Source organism: Schistocerca serialis, chromosome 1 (genome assembly GCF_023864345.2).
Source record: "Schistocerca serialis cubense isolate TAMUIC-IGC-003099 chromosome 1, iqSchSeri2.2, whole genome shotgun sequence".
In the NCBI taxonomy this organism is placed as follows: Eukaryota; Metazoa; Arthropoda; class Insecta; order Orthoptera; family Acrididae; genus Schistocerca; species Schistocerca serialis.
The window spans coordinates 1,024,593,676-1,024,608,894 of record NC_064638.1 but is presented as its reverse complement, the minus strand read 5'-3'; the positions used below and the strand labels follow the sequence as shown (position 1 = coordinate 1,024,608,894).

Genomic DNA, 15,219 nt, shown 5'->3' with positions numbered 1-15,219 from the left:
AGAAACCAAAATTTGTGAGGATCATTGTGTCAGTAAAATTACATCTCTGTCTTTAAGGTTGAATGACATAGTAGCATGTGTGCATGATGGAAAGTGGTGGCTTGCAGAGATTGAAAGAATAAGTTTGGAAAACAATGATGTTTTTGTGCATTTTTACCACCCTGCTGGCCCAAGAACATCATTCAAGAAATCTACTAGTGACAAAGTTTGGATACCAATGAAAAATGTTTTACAGAAACTTTCAGTGCTTGAATTTACCACAGCAGCTGGGAGGTCTTATTCTATATCGCAGAAGCTGTCTGAAGAAATAAGCGTTCTTGTCATTCACCACCAGATTTAGGAACAGTTGGATCTCGAAGGATGTTAATTGAAAATATTTATTTTAAGTATGTCAAAATAATATAAATGTTAATTTCAGTGATGTTTCCACTTTTTGTGCATAATTCAGTACCTTACTTAAATAATAACTGATTACATCCTGCCAATATCATACATGAATAGGCAACAGCCATAAGATCAGTTGTAGAGTAATGTGAATTACCTCCTCATTTTAAAAAATTCATATCTTTGTTCACAGTCAGATATCACTGTTGAAATTTTTACAGTACATTGCTATCATATAGGTGTACAAACTATGCAAAAATCAATTTTTTATATTAAGTCCCACCTGAGATAATTATCCCCAAACTTTACAAAAAATGAAAATTTGCAAATTTCAAAAATTCATAAAAAATTAAGGAAACATTTGTAAGTGTTCTTGCTCTATATGAGGCTAGTAGTGTATGATATCTAACTATAGGAAAAAAAATACTCTCAGAAATCACTCCTTGTTTGTAATTTTTGGGCCTAAAAAGTGGATTTTTGAAAATTTGGATACCAAACTTTGGAGGTCATTTTGACTGGTTATTTTTGAATGTAGGGTATTTTTTGTAATAGACAATGTTGTAGAGGACACTTTTCTGAAAGCAATCAAGTCAATTGCAACATTGTAACTTCACCCAGAGCAGAGATATTCATATTTTTGCTAATGTCTCTAAACTGAAACATTGTCACGCACTTACAAATGAAAATGGCCACCCTTCAGTAAAGGTCCAAGATAAATTATTTTAAAAACTGTTTTGAACTTCTCAATTATAGAATAATCACATATTAAAAAATTAAAATATTTAAAAATGGTCAAGCAACCAACTTAATTTTTATAGGACCACTTCATTTGGATTTGGTGCGATAAGTTCATCTGATGTATGACTCCCCGCCGCCACAGGGAACCATACATGCCAAACTTTTCAAGCTAAGAATGTTCTTGATTAAGCCTGGAGGAGCTTTGAATATTGTAGCTCTAGAAGATGCATTTAACTTTATGTTCCTACAGTAATCTTCCAATTTTTAAAGACATACACTGCCGTGATATGGAAAGTGGCAATCTTCTCTGATTTCTTCTTTCTTCTAGCTCCTCACATTGTCTAATATGCACAACAAATCTCTCAACCATAGGAATATAGTACAGAGGTGGCAAACCTCATTGGATAAAGCTGTCTGAATCCAAAATGGCTTGTGCTCTGTGGATCAACTTCTTAAGCATGCCACTTCGACGCCACAGATTGAGAAAGCTCGTGGCCTGTAAGTATAAGTCTACATGTGTTGGCTTACAATAAGCAGCAAGGTCCAAGGTAACATCCTACACTTTCCACACCGTTCTCCCATCTCCAGCATAAATGTGTTATTAAAATGAAGAAAATTAAGATACTGTAGAAGTACTTCCAGTGATAAAAAGCCACAGGTCAAATTACAGAGATGCCATCCACATATCACCAAAAGTACGTATGTTTTAGCTCTGTCGACTCTCCTCAAAATCATCCATAAAAAGATTAACCTCAGTGGATGACAAGAGACTACCCATTATGACACTCTCAGTCTGTTCACAGTATTGATAACTGAATAAAAAACAGGGAAAAGTGAGCATGTACTTAAACACAAACATCTACTAATTTCCTTTCCAGCTTCTCTCCAATGAACTTCAATGATTTCTGCAATGGCACTTGAGTGAAATCTGAGACCATATCTAAACTCATGGGTATCATAAATTGAGAGAGTCCCAAGTTCCTGAACTGAAAAATGAAGTATTTTCAGTTATGTATGTGATGCTTACATTATCCTACTAAATGGTTCAGTTGTGCTGCCAGTCATTTGGCAAGCTGTATGTTGGCGCCCCAATACTGCTCACAACTGGGCAAAGTAGTATGCTATAGTTATTAATTTTAGGCAATCCGTGTAGTCTGGGAGGGGCAGGTGCATGTGCATGAAGTTTCTTGGCTGCAACTTAGATCATGCTGCGCTTGAAGTGCTAGAAAGTTCTTCACTGTATTTTAGCCGTGGGGCCCTTACTTTGTGTGTGATGTGTGGAGTTGTCCTGAACTGGTTCATCTTGCTTAAGTACACCATCCTGGAGAGAATGACAGTTGCAATGCCTTTATCCACTGGTAAGATTGTAGTATGAGCGTCCTCTCATAAGGATTGAAGCACTAACCTCTCTGCTACAGAGATAATGTTCCTGGGCATTGGCACCCACATCAGAACACAGCAGGTCTTCTGCCTGATCCTCCAGGCAGTATTCCTGCATAGTTTTAGGAGTCCTTATCTAAAAGAGTTAGTGATTCCCACATGAGTGGTATCCTTGGGGTGGTCCTGAAGTTCAAATGCATCTCCAAGACCAAAACTGCAGCATCAGGCAGATGTTTTGTCCATCATATTGTACATGGTCCATCAATGAAGTGTATTCTAGCTTATCTTCTGTATCATGTTATCACTTTCAATTTGCTAAAGTGACACTATGAACTCTGCAGCTGCCAACAGATCCAACAGATCTAAATCACCAGCCACCCACACACACGTGAGAGTGAGGATTAACAACACTTGATAGGAACTGGACTTTGTGTCTAAAGATCTGCTGGTGCTTTATCTGAAAATTTCATCTTTACTATCAGCAGATTCCTGGACGTGGAATGACACCAATACTTGAGGTTCTCACACTGGAATATCCTTTCATCCAGGAGTGTTGGTCCTGTGAGGTTGCAGGATGATTTCTGTGAAGCCTCGAAGGTAGCAGATGAGGTACTGGCAGACATAAAGCTGTGAGAGCAGGTTGTGAGTCATGCTTGGAAAGCTCATACAACAGAGCATGTTCCCAAGAAAGACAAAGATTACAGGTTTGGGTCTCAGTCAGGCACACTGTTTTAATCTGCCAGGTAATTTCAAATCAGTACAGAGTGCAGGGTGAAAATTCATTCTGAAAATTTTTTTTTGTAGTTTTTATTTTTAAATTACAGCATATTAACAATATTTTTAGTACATACTGCAGTCTGGGCTTACTGCTCTTTCTGCACCATCTTAGTGCAGCTTTTCAAAACTTGTGATCACATGTGTTTATTTTTACGTGTGCAAATTTTAATAACCTTCATAGAAGTGTTCCCGAAGATAAAGCCATGGAAGATGACCATAAGAGAAAGAAAATGACCTTAGAAATGAAATGAAAATAACATTGAATAAGGCGAACATAGTGTGAGTGTTGGTGATTTCACCCACATACAATCACTCTACGTCTATTATTTGCACTATCCTCAAGAAGAAGGATAAGATTAATGAGACAGACTTGATAAATATGTATGCAGCATTTTTTGTCATATGTGTTAGATAACTGACAACTAACTCATGTTCAGACTAAGAAGTGAAGACGACAATGAAAGGTGTTCATATTGGTGAACCTTTCCCCCGCAGCTCACAAACAGCTGGTGACGACACACTAAATCGTCGTCACTCTTTATGCAAAATATCGCTTGTTAAGAGAGTCATTTTTTTACAATTTGTTGTGCTCGTTATGCAAATTGCACATCATGGGAGGTGCTCATTAAGCCAGGTTCCACTGTAGTTTTCAGCAAAAATGGGTATACAGTAGAGTGCTGCTTTGTTTTCTTTGTCACATTCAGCTTTAAGAAGAGAGAGGAATGTTGTATTTATGCATTATAGAAACTTTAGAACACTGAGACAGTCTACTTATTGACATATAACTACAGATATCTGTGACTGCAGTTTAATTTATAATATTACTTTTTTCAGCCTATGGAAAAGGAATATTATTGTACTTATAAAGGCTGCTCAGCACACAAAAGAAATCAAGAAAATGCAAACTTTTTTCATAGTGTAAAGATGAGTGAACAGTATATCTGTTTGAGGACATGCATTTGTGTAAAACCAGTTGACAGCTTTCACAAAACAATCATTTGCAATTTCCCCCATCAATGACTCTGTTTTGTTGTGACCGAACATGCTACCTTCCTGGATGTTAACCTCTACCTCTTTGATACCTCCATCTACACCTCTGTCCACATTAAACCCACTAATTTCCAACAGTACTTGCATTTTGACAGTTGCCATCTGCTCCACACCACAAAATCCTTCCCAAAGAGCTTAGCAACTCGTAGATAACTTATCTGCACTGGTTAGAAATACCTTGCCCAATATGCTGAAGGCTTTCATGACACACAATGCCCCCAAACCTAGCCCACAAATAGATTTCCCATACCACTCCCTCAGATAGCCCCAATCCTCCTGCCACCCCAAAGAATCTGCTACATACGAGCACACCCCCCCCCCTCCCCCTCCTCCCAAAAATCACCCAATATCCCCCTGGACTGGAACAACTTAAATATATTCTTTTCAAGGGCTCTTATTATCTTTCATTATGCCCTGAAATTAGGGGCATTCTACACAAAATCCTTTCCCCCTCTTCTTAAAGTGGTTTTCTGTAGCCCACCCTACCTATACAAGATCCTGGTCCATCCCTACACCACTCCCACTTCCAAACCCTTGCCACTGTCAAGTACCAAGTCCGGTCCAATCAACCCACCCAGCACTTCCTACTCCAGTCCTATCACAGGCTTCTCCTACTCCATTGCCCCATCAGTGGCTGGGCCACCTGTGAAAGCAGCCATGTCAAATACCAACTCAGCTGCAAACACCGCACAGTTTTTTTATATCAGTATAACTATGAATCAGCTCCCAACCATGGTGAATAGCCAACACCAAATTGCTAACAAGAATGAAGTTGCCCACCTTATGGCATCACACAAAGTTGAGCACAACATGCTCAATTTCAATGGCTGCTTGTGTTGTTTGTCGTATGTGTATAAATTCTTGTTTCTTTTTTTCCTAATGTGATTATCACTTGAGTAATGATGCTTTATTTGATGTACATCTGTAAGATGCTGAACCATGTTAGGTAACTGGTTGGTAACTAATTAGGTTCCAGTTTAATGAAAGTTTGCATTTTCTTGATTTCTTTTGTGTGCTGAGCAGCCTTTATAAGTACAATAATATTCCTTTTCCATAGGCTGACCAATGTTTGAATACAAAGGACAGTTAAGGTATCAAATTGCTCTCAGTTTGAAGAAATACAATTAAAGGAAGTGAAAGTCATACAGGATTACAGTTAAGAAGTTGTATTTTCAGAGATGTTGAGCTAGACAAAAAGAAAAGTAGTGATGTGGAACTAGACAAAAAGGAAAGTATACAAAGTTTTGAATTCTTTGAGAACCGACACTTTCATATAGCACTCTTATTTTCTGCACAACCAGTGTCCATGACGTCTACAGATCTTTGTGAATATGCTCTTATTCTAGTAAATATGATCATGTTAATTGAGAAAAATTAATAATTAGGATGAATTGTGTGCATGGAGACTTATTCAATGAATAAAGAAATTGTGATATACTAGCAAACCTGCCAATACTTCACTGTTGCTAAATATGTGCGGGAATTGTACATATGTTCTAATCTCCTTCTCACATCTCTCTCTCTGTCTATCTCCTCCTCTACCTCTCTTTGTCCACCAAATCCTCTTCCCCTCTCATTGCCCATCTCCTTCCCCCCCCCCCCCCCAACCCCTCTCCATCTCCTCCTCTCACACCTCTCTGTCCATCTCCTCTTCCTCCCCCCCTCTATCTCTCTGTTTATTTTCTCCACCTTCGCCCTCTCTGTCCACCTCCTCTTCCCCCTATCTCTCACTGACCCTGAGCCTTGTTTATTTTTATTGCAAACAAATCCTCAGCTGGAAAATCAAGTCACTTACAATGAAGGGGTAAATCAGTTGGGATCATTAACATAAGGGCTACAGGAAATACCTCTTCATCTGCTGTATCAGTGAAAACGGTAGCTTCAATGACAGTATTTCTCATTGTTTTTATCTGTGAATGGGAATAATTGCAAAGTTTCAGATTCCATAATAGTATTCCAATCATAAGTCAATAAACCATAAATACAACATTCCTCTTTCTTCTTAAAGCTGAATGTGACAAAGAAAACAAAGCAGCACTCTACTGTATACCCATTTTTGCTTAAAACTACAGTGGAACCTGGCTTATTGAGCACCTCCTATGATGCATAATGAGCACAACAAATTGTAAAAAAATGACTCGCTTAACAAGCAATATTTTGCATAAAGAGTGATGACGATTTAGTGCGTCGTCACCAGCCGTTTGTGAGCAGCGGGGGGAAGGTTCACCAATATGAACGCATTTCATTGTCGGCAACAGCATCTATATGAACAATATTTTTAGTACATGCTGCAGTCTGGGCTTCGTGCTCTTTCTGCACCACCTTAGTGCAGCTTGTGATCACACATTTTTTCAAAACTTGTGTTCACATGTGTTTATTTTTATGTGTGCAAAAGGTGCTCATTATATGGATACATGAAAAGCAATTGTAAGGTGACACAAGTACAAGAACATCATTTGTCAGAAGGCAAAAATGATTTTTGCCGATCTCTTTAAGATGAGGCCAGGATAATTAGTGCCCAAAGAAGTGTTTACCGGAAGCCGTGGGTGAATCAAAAAGTTTAAGAGAAGAACCAGTATCCACAGCATTGAGAAGCACAGCAAAGAAGCCAGCTCCGACACTAAGGCAACAGAGAACTTCATTAGCAACTTCAAGATGCTCATAGATTCTGAGGGATATCTGCTGCAACAGGTTTTTAATTGTGACGAGAGAGGCCTACTCTGGAAAAAGATGTCAAAGCATACCTTTGTAAAAGCAGAGAAGAATTCATTGCCTGGTCACAAGCCAATGAAAGACCATCTTACACTGCATTCTGTACCAATGCAAGCGGTGATTTGAAAATTAAACTGCTGCTTGTTTACTATTCAGAAACTCCACAAGCCTTCAAGAAGTGTAAAATACAGAAGAGCATGTTAAATTTGATGTGGAAGTCCAACAACAAGGCTTGGGTGAAACATGATCTTTTTTGTGATAGGATCAATGAAGAGTTTGGTCCTTTGGTTAAACAATATTTGCTTGAGATGAATCTGTCAGTCCATGTGTTGCTTGAAGAATTCCAATTTCTGCCTCCCAACACCACTCCATTACTGCAAACTAGGGACCAGCAGATTATTTCTAACTTTAGGATGCTCTGCACTAAAGCACTCCTCGAGCACTGCTTTGAATTGACTGAAGCTACCAATCTCACTTTCAGAGAATTTTGGAAATATTAGTTCAACATCATTTCCTGCGTCAAGATGATCGAAAAGGTGTGGGAAGGGGTTATTAAGAGAATTCTCACTTCCATTAGGAAGCCACTTTGGCAGGAGTGCATTGTCGAATGTGGCTCTCAGGCATTTGAGTCTGTACCTGCAGACCCTGTAGTCAACGAGATTGTGCCTTTGGGCAAGACCATGGGACTAGAAGAGGATAACAATGATATCAATGAGCTTGTGGAAGATCACAGCCAAGAAATAACCACTGAAAAGCTCATGAAGTTGCAGTGTGCTTCACAGTAGGAAGTTGTGGAGAGGAGGCGGTAACAGTAACAGTAAAGTAGCAATTTTCTGGCAAAATAAGAGAAATGCTGAAAGCATGGGAATCGGTTGCATCATACATAAAGCAGTGGCTACACGTGCTACAAATTTATTTAACAATAATGCTGTGTCACTTTTCTGCCATGTGTTGAAGCATTGGCAGCAACAAATGACTATAGACAGCTTCCTAGTAAAAACTAATTATTTATGTATCGTGAAAAATAAAGTACATAATAACGTATGTATAATTTTCTTTGAATAAATGGCATGAATAAGATAAAACTTTTTTTTCTATTTTTTTAACACATTATCATATTTTACATTCATTTACTTGGGATAAACTGTTTCACTTGAGTGTTTCGCACTGCGAGTAACATTCTGGAATGAATTATGCTCGCTATGCGATGTTCCACTGTATATATACGAAGAAAGAAAAACTGTGGAAGAAACAATGTGTCTAACGGTTTAAACGTCCTGACATCTACACCAAAACTGACTGTGAGAAAGAAAACAAAACCACACATTTTCACAGCACGGCATTTTTTTTCTCGCAGTCTGTTCTAACAGAAAATCTGTACTTTTTGTTTAACTAATACATATCCTACGTCTGTCCGAAAGTCAGTAGAGTATCATGTAACAAATTGAAGTAAAATGTTATAATCGTATTTTTCCCTAAGACATTTAAGTCTCTTCTTTATCAACGATAATGATTGAAACAGAAGAAACGAATTAAAATTTGTGCTGCAGCCAGGACTCGAAGACAGCTCTTCTTGCTTGCTAGGCAGAAATGCTGACCATTACACCACCACAGTAAATGGTTAACATTGCAGCACGAATTACCAAAGCTGAATGCCCTCCCCAACACAAAGCCCTAGCAGTAGTGAAAATGTAAGGGAAAATAAGCAGAAGATATGAAATGAGGTTTGTAATGGGGAGGGCCCTCAGCTTGGGTAGTTAGTGCAGCAATGTTAACCATAGTGCTGTGGTGGTGTAATGGTTAACATTTCTGCCTACCAAGCAAGAAGACCTGGGTTCGAGTCCCAGCTGCAGCACAAATTTTAATTCACTTCTTCTGCTTCAATCACTGTTGTAGATTAAGTAAAACAGTCAAGACCTTTTTGAGATTTTTGCTAACAATGTCTCCCCTTTATATGTTAAATATATGTATTTATATATTACATATATTTCAATAATATACAGCCACAGTCTGTCCAAATGTTTATTAGAGCATCATGTAATGATTTCAAATAAATTGGTCCAGAACTTTTATTCTGACCACTGCCCATCACGAGGTTTTATGCTGCCTGGTGATGCTGAGGGCGCGTGATGTGGTAAGAGAAATATATGAGTCAGGCAGAGAAGAATGGGGAACATTCTAGCAATGATAAGTGGCAGAAATGTGGAAAGCCGCTGACTTAAGTCACTTTGACAAAAGCCACATTACTGTGGCCCTGAGCTTGTGGGTGCTAACATCTCGGAAATGGTGACGCTGGTTGGCTGTTCACATGCTACTGTCATGAACATTTATGGAAAGTGGTTGAAGAATGCTGAAACCACAAGTAGGCGACAAGAGGTTGGATGTCCATACCTCATCCCAGAATACAGATATTGGAGGCTTGCCTGCTCTCTAAAGAAGGATAGGCAAAGGTCTGTGGCAGATCTGATGACAGGGTAGATTGCTGGTGCCGGCACAAGTGTTTTGGAGCACACTGTTAAGTGCGCAGTATTGAACATGGTGTTCTGCAGCAGAGGACCCCTACGTGTTCCCATTTTGACCCATCAATATCCCCAATTATGATTACAGTGGGCACTGGATCATCAATATTGGACCGCCAATCAATGGAATCGTGTCACCTGGTTGGATGAATCCTGTTTACTGTTAAACAAAGTCAATGGTCATGTCCAGATACGCTGTCATCCAAGCAAACGGCTGCTCAAAACATGCAGCAGTGCACCATGGATGCAGGCTGGTGGGAACAGTATTATGTCATGGGGTTTCGTGGGGCTTGCGGAAGTAATCAAAAGCACTGTGACAGCTGTGGACTACTTGAATATTATTACGGACCACCTGTAACCCCTTATGCTTGAGTCTTGGCATCTTCCAGCAGATTAAAGAGTCCTTGTCACAAGGCCAAAATTTTGCTGCAATGATTTGACAAACATGATAGTGAACTCAAGTTGATGTCTTGGCCATAAAATTTGGCTTATCTGAATCTGATGAAAACCCACTAGGACACTCGTCAGATGCCAGCTCTGCACTCACAAATCAACAGCTCGTAAATTGCGGGAAGTGTGTGATCTGTACATAGGCATCTTGGTGCCACAAACCTCTGGAAACCTCTCAAGTACTTGTTGCAGCCACAGCATGCAGAATCACTGCTGAATTGCGTTCAAGAAGTGGACCAACATGCTTTTATGTATGTGGTCATAATGTTTTGGGTCATCTCTCTCCGAATTTTTATTAGAGTGTAGTGCAAAAATTTCAAATAAATTAGTCAAGAACTTTTCGAGATTTCTGATAACATTTCCCCTTTCTGTATTATATATATATTTATAAATCAATTATATTAAAAAAAATATGCAGCCTATGTCCATCTGATGTTTAAGAGTACCATGTAAATATCTGAAGTAAATCAGTCAAGAACTTCGTGATTTTTGGTAACACAGTTAAACTATGACTTGTCTTCATATGTAAGTATAGATTTTAAGTATATACACAGAGGTTACGAAAGTCACAGGACACCTCCTAATAGTGTACGGACCTCCTTTTCCCCAGTATAGTGCAGCAACTCAGTGTGGCATGGACTCAACACATTGGAAGTCCCCTGCAGAAGTAGTGAGCCATGCTGACTCTGCAGCCATCCATAATTGTGAAGGTGTTGCCAGCACGGGATTTTGTGCATGAACTGACTTCTCGATTATATTCCATAAATATTAGATGGGATTCTAGTTGGGCGATCTGGGTGGTCAAATCATTTGCTCAAATTGTTCAGAATGTATTTCAAACAAATCGTGAACAATTGTGGCCCGGTGACATTGCGCATTATTCATGAAAATTCCATCGTTGATTGGGAACATGGTGAATAGCTCCAAATGGTCTCCAAGTAGCTGAACATAACTGACCAGACCACAGTTTTCCCATCATCTACAGTCCAACCGACATGGTCACGAGCCCAGGAGATGCGCTGCAGGCAATGTCATGCTGGTAGCAATGACACCCGCATTGGTCGTCTGATGCCACATAGCCCATTAATACCAAATTTCACCTCACTGTCCTAACAGATATGTTAGTCATACATCCTACATTGATTTCTGTAGTTATTTCATGCAGTGTTGCTTATCTGTTAGCACTGAGAACTCTACACAAATGACACTGCTCTCAGCCGTTAAGTAAAGGCCATTGGCTACTGCATTGTCTGTGGTGAAAGGTAATGCCTGAAATTTGGTATTCTTAGTACTGTGGCTCTTGGGATATTGAATTCCCTTAACAATTTCCAAAACTGAACGCAGCATGCATCTAACCAGACTACCATTCCACGTCCAATGTCTCAATGCCTGTTAATTCCCATTGTGTGACCATAATCACATCAGAAACATTTTCACATGAATCACCTGAGTACAAATGACAGCACCGGCAATGCACTGCCTTGTGCATCTGTATATGAACATACTGCTATCTCATGACTTTTGCCATCTCAGTGTATTTATATAATGCATATATGAAAAGAATGTATGTAACCTATGTCTGTCCAAATGTTTATTAGAGTATCGGGTAAAAATCTGAAATAAACTGGTCAAAAACTATCCGAGTTTTTTGCTAAAATTTTTTCCCTTTTATGTAATATACTTACATTTATGTGCCACATACATTAAAAAATGTGTAATCTATGTCAGTCTAAGTACTTACTAGAGTATTGTGTAACAACTGAAGTAAATCAGTCAAGAACTTTTCATGACTTTTAGTAACAACCTTAATCTACAATTTGTCTTTATACAGTAGTATACACTTTGTTCTCCCATTTTCATTTCTATGCATGCTGAATGCTCGCTTGTCACAAATATTAAGCAACATGTAAACAACTGTAAAATTTTGGGGTAGGGACAAGGGACTGCAAAGTGTGGTTGACATTTTTATTGTATAACACTATAACAACTCAGGATGGGATCATAGCTGGGTTGTTCATCAGTTATTTGTGTTTGTGGGGATTTTTTTGGTAGGTGAGAATTTCTGTGGGATTTCTGTTTCCTAATTTTGTGGGTTTTCAAAAAAAGTTTTGCTCTCATTTTCGAAAAAAATCTACAAGAAGTACTGCTATCTTTGATGTTGTAAAATACTGATATTGTACATCTAACTTATTGCTAGCACATTTTCTACAAGGGAAGCATTCTCTTGCTGCATAATGGCAACAATGCAGCATTAGTAATGGCTACACACCATCTTGCTGTGTACAGTAGTATCGTCATTGGGCTTCAGTGCAGAGCAATTGTGCACAGGTGCGTCATGGATAAATCAATATGAAGTAATCGGTAGAAAGTATAGTTAAGAGTTACGTTGTTTCTTAGAAGGAAAGTGTTTGATTATTTCAGTTATTTTGCAGAAAGGCATGTGGGATTAGTTATGAGATTTATGGACGAAACTGTGTCACGTTTGTGAATCAGTAATTTTAATGGAGAAACATATTGATAGTAGAATGCCAATGAAAATACTTCTCTGATCAGTGATTACCTTTTAATTAATGTGGACAAACAAGGTACAATGGTAACTGCAGAATTAATGTGGAACGAGCTTAGCTGTTAACACTAGACTGGATGAGATTAGACATTGTCAGGGAAACATATTAATTGCTTATGGAACAATACAAGAAAGTAATTCGACTTATAATGTTATTATTTTAAAGTGACAGGGAAACATATTAATTGCTTATGGGACAATACAAGAAAGTAATTCGACTTATAATGTTATTATTTCAAAGTGACATTTTCCATTTTTTAGCTGAATAAGTTTAGTATTTGGGAAGGATAAGGAACATGTATCCAAAATAGGCACATGGTGAAGTTTCTTTCATAACAATGCATATTCTCTATGTAAAACTTCCATACACGAGTCCAATAACAGCAAGACATTCTGGAGCTTTACAAGAAAGATGGCCACCATAGGCTATCGAAATCACTAGCAAAACTGATCATCACTAGAGCGTATGCAGAAAGTGTATGTGTTGTCCTCAAGATCATCTTATTAATTGCATCTTCAGATGACTGTCTCTTCTAAACCCCTACTGGTGAGGGCTTATCCAGTGCAGCAGTCTGGGATCTTCTAATCTTGTGTGTAATAGTTTTGAAATACCTTGTTGAGAAGATTCAGAAGACAAACTGGTCTGTATGATTTTCATATCATTGGATCCTCGTCTTGTCATTTACTATTATCACCACTTCATCATTCTTTCATAGCGCAAAGTCCCTTCCTTGCATGAGACAATCGTACAGTTCACACAAGTAAATATCTAATTGGTTAGTAAAGCTTGTATTACTTGGCACAAATCCCATCCAGTCCTGGAGATTTCTTCTTTTTCAGCCTTAAAATTATTTGCTTTTTCTTCTCATGCAAACGGGTACACAAGCTTATTGTTCCTATAGTATTTCCATATCATTTTTCATAACTTACACTGATATTATGTCTCACCTTCTCCACCACCATCAGAAAAAAGTGTTCCCATTAGCATTAGCTGACTGTACGTAACTTCCTGTTACCATCAAACCATTTCTTTTGAGAGAGGACAAGAGTGTTGGGGCTTGTGTTTTCTCACAGTAAGTTTTGTATAGTACACCCCAGAGATTGGTTTCTAAGTTAGCATCCATGAATTGCTTCCAGTATTTCAGTTTTTTAACTCTTCCTTAAAACACTGATTAACATACTTCTAACTATGCAGCCTTTGGATTCCTTCTTCTTGGATCATGCTGCTTTGGTATAGCTTCCTGCCTCTTCTTGTTTCGCATCCTAATCTCTGCAGATCCTCCATCCACATTTGACATTGCTCTTACCATCTCTCCATAGGTTTGTGTGTTGTGAGGTGCATTCTATACCTGTAGACTTAGTTCCACAATGGCTACTTCTAGTTGTCTTCCACAGCCACTAGAGGTTTAATACATTCTAGGTGACTATCCTTTAGCCTTAGCAGATACTCGTCGATCTCATCACTAAATTGTAAATACATGGAAACCAAGATGCAGCTCCCCTTTCCAGTTAACATTTCCACATAGATTAATTGTTCTGAACACTACTGTGATATAACTGCTTTATTAAATTCTATTATTGCTGCCATAGGACACTATGCTTGGGTGATTATATGGGCATTTACTGGCAACCTTTCCTGCTTTAGCATATATTTCTTAGAGACACACAGCATCTGCCTTCAATTCTTCTAGCTTCATGCAATACACCGGGACTTCTCATGGTATTACGCTGTCCTACTTTTATTTCCATTAGGGATGATGGATATACATTACACAATCTGGCCATTCTTGTCTGTAATTCCATGCTACACAACCACGCACCATCACAAAGTGCTTGTACACTGTATCTAAGGAAAACCACTCATTTCTTCTGGCAGTAATTTATTTCAATAACTTCTCCAGTTTTTCCACTTTTGTTGCTAGATTGTTCACTATGAGATGGATTCCACTTCTGTTGGTATATTATTCACTTCGAGATGGATTCTATCTAGGAAATCAAATACAGGAAAAGTAACATATTTTCCTTTTGGGTGCATTTTCCTTACCAGATGTCTTAATGCTGCAGTATGTGTCCCTGGCTCTCCCAGCTTAGTGAGTTGCACTGCATTCTCAATACTTTCATAACTCTGATACGGATCTGCTCCTGTCTGTTTTCTACTCCCTACTTCTCTGCAGCAGGTGTTTGTTTCCTCTAAGTACTGACTCTGAGTCTTGCATATTGTTTATGTTGCAGATTCATATCCTGCATTGGCAGCAAATCATCTTTTATCACTGTAGGCAACACAGTACAATCCTCAGGTTGTGTGCTATCACACTCGAGATATAAGTTACTCAGCTTCTGTCACCAAATCCTGCTCACCTGTATCACAATTATGTCACTCCTTGTTCAGCCTGTGATCTCCCTTCTCTGTTATACTTCATAGTTCTGAATTTTCACCAAAAACTTCTTTCCTATTTTTTCAAAGATGCATGAAGATCTACTTTGGTCTACATCACATGCTCTTTTCTATGGTACTTACTGCTCACATTCTGCAAGAAATTCTTCGCTCTTTTGGCATCCCTCCCACTCCTCCTCAATGGTGATTTGTGTCATTAGAGTCTACACTGTTTTCTAGTGTTATGAGATGTGTATAAATAATTTGTT

The 15,219-nt window shown here is 38.6% G+C and overlaps 1 protein-coding gene and 1 non-coding gene across 3 annotated transcripts in view; one reads left to right on the top strand and one right to left on the bottom strand.

Annotated features, from left to right (window-relative positions):
- Nucleotides 1–15,219, bottom strand: part of LOC126413585 (protein GPR107) — a 186,387-nt gene that overhangs the window by 60,860 nt on the left and 110,308 nt on the right. The gene's annotated exons all lie outside the window — the stretch shown is intronic.
- Trnag-acc (transfer RNA glycine (anticodon ACC)) lies at nt 8,824–8,896 on the top strand. The gene has a single exon. It is a non-coding gene; the product is annotated as a tRNA-Gly (tRNA).